Source organism: Pyrgilauda ruficollis, unplaced genomic scaffold (assembly GCF_017590135.1).
Source record: "Pyrgilauda ruficollis isolate IOZ18807 unplaced genomic scaffold, ASM1759013v1 scaffold2, whole genome shotgun sequence".
NCBI classification, from domain to species: domain Eukaryota; kingdom Metazoa; phylum Chordata; class Aves; order Passeriformes; family Passeridae; genus Pyrgilauda; species Pyrgilauda ruficollis.
Genome location: NW_024519206.1, coordinates 2,035,862 through 2,042,227, shown reverse-complemented (window position 1 = coordinate 2,042,227; position 6,366 = coordinate 2,035,862).

Below are 6,366 nucleotides of genomic sequence, written 5' to 3'. Positions count from 1 at the left end.
TATCATTTATATTAGGTTTGAAATACACTTTAGCTTTTAGTTCACCAAACAAGTCTAAATTTTGTGTGGACCAATGTGTGCATTTAATGTCATAGAGGGAGTTTCTCCATCCGTCTCTTGTGGCATTAAGGAAGCAGTCAATTTCTCCAGCCTAAAAGTAAATAAATATTTTAAAACACAATTTCAAAGCAAAAGCATTGCATAAATTTGATTTTTTCACAGGCTATTTTACTCAGGTTAACTGGGTGTGTGTGTGTATACATATATATATAAATTATTAAAATATATAATTGACTTTTAAATTTTAATAATATAATTTATAATTTGACTTCTTGCCTGATTTATATAATAACTCCTAGTTATTGTGAAAATAGTAAATTCCATGCATGCTGTATCATTGTATGAGGATCTGACTCCTTGTTTATTATTTCATAGCTCCTAAGCTCATGCAGTAGGGTGGGAGTGCAGCCTACTTTCCAAGAAGTTAAGATAACAATCGTAAATCCATAAGCCATGGGGGAACTTTGAAGAGACCAGAAGCAGAACAGAGTTTCTTGCATGAGTTCAGCAGGTATTTGCAGAGTTAATCCTGTGGAACAAAGTTGGGAGGCTGGGTTACAATTTGTCAATGTCAGTTGACAGGTAAAGATTTGCTTGTCTCTCACAGGCATTATTTGGGCATAACCCATTTACGGCCACCCCCTGAGAATGTTGTCTTTAAGGTTCAATTTCTTGAGTTTTCTCATTTCTAAAATAGCCCAAACAGTAACAATCTGTCTCAGGCACAGTGAAATGGAAATCTGTTGACTGAGGTTTAGCCTGCTGTTGCAGTGATGCAGCAAAGAGGTCTAGGCAGTCCAGATGCTCAGACAGTAGTAGAAATGCTAAATCAGTTTGCTGGTGTTTAGGTCACAATTGCAAGTCAGATTAACAGAAAAGAAGGGGGAAAAATCAATCCTCTCTATCCTCTAACAGCAGGCAGGGCTTTTGTAAGACTTTCATATATGTGGCCTTCCTGTAATGTCCTACAGCAGTCATGTCAGCTGCTATTAGGTAACCAGGGCAGATTTTGCATCTCTCAGCAGTGCTATCCCCTGCCAGCCTCCAAAAGTCTTTAATAGCTTGACTTAGTTGAAATTATTTAGTGAAGACTGATATCTCAGGGACAAAGTCAGTCTGGGACTCCTGGGTTCAAAAAGGTGACCTCATTCTTCACTGTTTACACAAAACCAGTTCTTAGGATTCTGCAGGAATGGTCACTACCTATGTAGGCACAGCTACAGCACAGTACGGAGTTTGTGGAGACCCAGTGTGGACACTGACACTGGATTTTGGTACATCAGAAATTCCTAAAGTCATGCAGGTGTTGGGCAATTTCCCTTCTTTCCAGAGATCAGCAGTTTTGTAGAATAAAAAGCAAAGAATAAAAACCAAAATGTTTGGAACTGTTTGGAACCACCCACAAAATGCCATCAGTGCCAAGTTATATAATTCCAGCATTAGCACCAGGAGGATTAAAACCATCCACATGGTTTTATGCCTGTTTGCAGTTGGGAAGGTATCTGGCTTCTTTCAGATGAACTAATTACAGATTCAGTGCTGATCTCCACTTCCATAATTATTGGCAAGTTTCAGGAAATATTAGTAAAATTATTTCTTAATAATATGTATTACTTTAATGTAATGCTTGTATATTGCCAAAACACTGCTGGAGTTATTTTATAACTAGAGCATCATGACCTGGTTTAGATACTTAAAGGCTACAACAGGAGCTATTTGGTGGTTTACTGTTCTAGTATTTCCCAAGAGCTAGTCTTATCCCCATTTTCTAATGGCCATTTTCCCAGTAGTTAAATCCTGCTCATTTTCTAAATGTCTAAAAGACATTTTCTTCACTGTTGAAAGATCAAAATGTCCTTCATTAAGGACAGGTATAAAACATAGATGTAGGAAAAACCCAGCATATTGGAACTTGTTTTTTCAACAGATCCTGGGGAGAGAAAGGTCTTGGCTTCCCTCACATCAGCATCTGCCTCTACACTGACCCCAGTCCTCCTTCCCATGTTTAGGTGATTGGATCTCTTTGTCGTTCCCCAGCAGCTGTCCAGCACTGCAGGTCCTGCTGACTGAGCCATGTCTTGGTGAGGACAGTGGATCTAAAGCAGAACTCTTGCAGTGGGGAGCACGCAGAGTGCTGGGGTGGCATGAGACACACGGGGCTGTTCCTCTCTGTCTGTAAGGGATGCAGAGCCTCTGTACCATGGAGCACAAGTGTGTCTGAGGGGCCATAGTTGGGAGCCACTGCAGAGCTTCCCAGGGTGCTCCTTCTTTCCCGAGCAGCTGGAGCAGGCAGGCAGGCGGAGGGAGAAATGCTTATGAGAAATGTTAATTTCATTTCTTAGTGGTTTTAAGTGGATGTCTTATCCCAGCTCCTTGCAATGGTGACATGAATTCCAGAAAAGGCTATAGGGTGGAATACAGCCTCTTCACATCTTCGGTGAGATGGACCTTGAGCCATTCACATACATTAACAGACATTTACAGGGAACAATCAGAAAACCCTGAAATTGCAACCTGATGCCAAGGGAAGAGATGGGACCTGTGCAGTGCTTTTTGAGACAGCCCATCATTTTCTCAGACTACAGAGTGGCAGCAGGGGGGTGTCATAAGATGTGTAGGATTGCACTCATTCTGTGCAGGCACTGTTCTGCTCTGACATTTGTCAGCTCTCAGTTTGTCATACTACGAGTAAATTTGGTTTGCAAATGTTTCCCCTCAAGCACTGCAAGATGTATTTGCCACATAAGTTGTGTAACATTAGTTACCTCTTTGAAAATTCAATCTTTTTATTCTTGCTGATATTTTTTTTCTGTGACTGATGAAGAGAGTCACCCTTTCCAGTCAATAGGTGAAAAATTAAAAGATGCATTACAGAAATTAAAAGCAGGTATCAATAACACAGATCTCAGATTTTCATGCTTTCCTTATTATTTTGCAAGCAGCATATGTTCTCAGCATTGAAGTACTCGTACAGTTTCATCTCTGCAGATTTTCAGTCTTGTGACCCAGGTGGGTCCAACTATGGCAACAAGAGCTGATTTTATAATTTGGGCACTGTAACAAAATGCAGAGAAACTCCCTGTACTTTATGAAGAACTGTATTTTATGAAGAACAGTTCTTGTTTTTCAAGACCAAGTTTCTTTCTCTGTAGATTGTAATGAATTAAAAGTGTTGTAAACAAGATACTGTTCTGACCCTGAGAAGAGAGACTATGCTACTGTAACAACCTACTCAGATAATTAAAGAAACTTGTGTAATGTGATTTTGTAGAGTTTTCTCAGTTACAGCTAAGAAGAAAATGTCAACAAAAAACCCCCCAAAAAACTAAAATGTAATTTTCCCAGAGTTTAGGAAACTTCATTTGTTCAAAACACTTAGCATGATGAGTGATTCTATTCTGATTGGGACTGCATAACCAGGGACAATATTGCTTGTCACATCCAATTTTTTCCACATTCTTCTCTGTACTTTAAACTGCTTTTCTTCCCAGTGGAAATGTTTGGTTTTGTGAATGTCCACAAAATAGTGCTTGCTAGTATTTCAGGCTAAAATGTTTTCTGATTTTATTGTCTTGATATTCATGATCTGCACACTTGGTGGAAAATTATAAATGCGCTCACAGATGTTTGTGAAAGATCCAATAGTGGCAGCACAGGCAAAACAGTAAAACATTTAACCTAAGATGTGGTGATGATGGATGATAGTGATGTTTCAAAACATGAAGCAAGATAGACTTCTTGTGTCCTCTTCCAAGACAGAAAACAAGGTTTAACAACAGATAGAGCATATTGTTACAAGGAAGGTCCTTACGAAGCTCAAGGTGACAAATAAAAAACTGGGTATTTTAGATACAGAAAAATGTGTGCATAACATTTTTTTCTTAGCTATATTGAAGTTGTTCTAATTATCTAATTGCTTGATCAGTGTGGTGCCTGTGTTTAGACACAGTTTGTGCCTTTGTCAGACCGTGGGAGCCTGAGCATTCAGACCCTCCCCATTTGATTCTAGCAGAGGGAAGCAGCTTGAATCCCTGCTGTCCCTTTGGCTGTCAGGATGGATCACAGACCAAATTAACTCTTTAGAGATCTCCACGTGTTTTTAAGCTTTCTGGAGCTGAAAATGTTCTCATTAATAATATTACAGATTGGTTCTTTGGGTACATGTAATATCATAAATAGCTGGAGGAACTAGTCTAGAAAAGCAATTGAGAAACTGCCATCCCCACAGCAGCTGATTCTGTGAAAAAGAAATAATGCCTCAGTCCCTATTTTCTGCTCAGGATACGTCAGCGGTCACATAGTTTAAATATGCTCTTATGCAAGGCATGTGTTTGAGATGCCATCATTTTTTGATGTTATCTTTTTTCAGGTAGTTTCTTCCTGTAGCCAGAATCAAAGGCAATACACTGAAAGTTCACTGCTTGAGAAGGTCTTGCACACAGTACCCATTAACACTCAAAGACATTGCACATGGCAGGGAAGGTAAATATCAGGGCCTGCTCCTAAGTGAACTTTTATTTCCTGGACTTCCTTGGGAGTTATCTTTGCAAACAATGTCATTTGTGGGAATCTTGGGTGGAGTGAGGTTTTCTAAACATTAAAAATGTGGAAACAAAACATGATTATTTAATTTCAAGTTTATCCCAAGCATGAAGTATTACAGCAACTCTTCATGCTGCTACATTTAAAGTCTTGAAAGCTTGTGCTACAGTTGTGCATATAACAATGTATTATGGACTGTATATTTTAATCAGAATACTGAAAATACTGAATCAGGTGATATTCAGATTTTGCTGAACTTTCGTAACTGGCAAAATGTTTTTCTATATTCATGAACTCTGTCTAAACATATACATCTCTCAAACATTTGATACACCTTTCTGTATATGTATGCTGAGTGCTGAGGAGGCATTTAATTTTGGCTTTCAGATTATTTCTGTGTGCCTGTATTCACTGGATAGCATTTTCATACATTAACTATTAAAAAACCCTTTGAGGTCTGTAATGTATACTCAATTGACAGCATTGTATGGGGACTTCTTTTGCTTTGTTTTTGACTTAAGTATTTGCAGAATTAATTCCCTGTTTGCTCCACTATTTAGGTTTGGTGAGAGGATACTAGAACTGCAAAATTAACAGAATGTTGCTATAGAGGCTCCTATAGTAGGATTGTCTTATGGTGGATCTCTGTGCTTTTGATAAATATTTTTATCTTGTATTTAGAGACATCAGTAAGTTTCCCTCCCCCACCAAGTCATCTTTATTGCATGCTGAACAGTCCCAGCTCTCACCCTCTCCTTGTACTTCCAGTCTCTCAGTCACTAGTGAGGCCCTTTGCTGGATTGTTCAGTATGTCTATGCCTTGTACTGGCCAGTCCAGAGCCTGTGCTCCAGCACTGCATGTGTCACACCAGTGCTGTGGAGAGACCTGTGGTGTTCAACATATTCATCTGACCTTGACAGGGACTGAACAGTGAAACAGCATCAGCAGCAAAACATCCCTGTTGAGTAAGCTTTTCAGGCCTGTGAAAAACAAAGGTTGGTAATAAAATGCTACAGAAAACCTTCACAAAACTTGACTGTACTTGGCAGATGAAATGTCTTGTTAAAAATGAAAAAATAATGTGATAGGGTCTAGTGCTTGTTACTCTTCAGTGACCATCCCCATTAAACACCAGCCTGTTGTTAAAAGGAGTTTGAATGCTAGAAATGATTAGAGAAGAAACAGAGACTTCAGAAAGCATTCCTTCTAAAAAACCTCTTGCTGTTCCTGCATGTGTGCTGTCAAATGTTATGTGCTGTTTACATCCCACTGCATCAAGAAGGATAGAGCAGAACTGGGGATGTCAGAAACAAAGAGCCTATCACACATGCCACTCCTTTATGGCAGGAATGTGGGTGGGTAAAACCAAATTGACAAGAGATTTTTTTTAAAATAGATTTTCCCCACATCTTGCACTGACTTTTCCAATAATTTTCTAGAAGAGACATTTTTACTTTTCTCTGTCTTTGACCTTGGTGTCAAAAATATTGCTGGTTACTAAAAGCTGAGGTGGACACTTCTTTCCTGATGGTCTCAACTTATTCAGCAGCTGCTCGGTTAAGCTTGACTAGAAAGCCCACCAAGGAAGTACATTGCAATATGTGTCCCTGGCATTGTCCCAGTATTTGCTCCTTTGTATAGCCTTATGTATGTTAAGTTATGTACATATAGCCTTATGTATGTATAGCCTTATGTATGTTAAGTTACAATATATCATTTCCACTTATCAATGGAGCAATTAAGCCACAGTCAGGCTCTGCAAA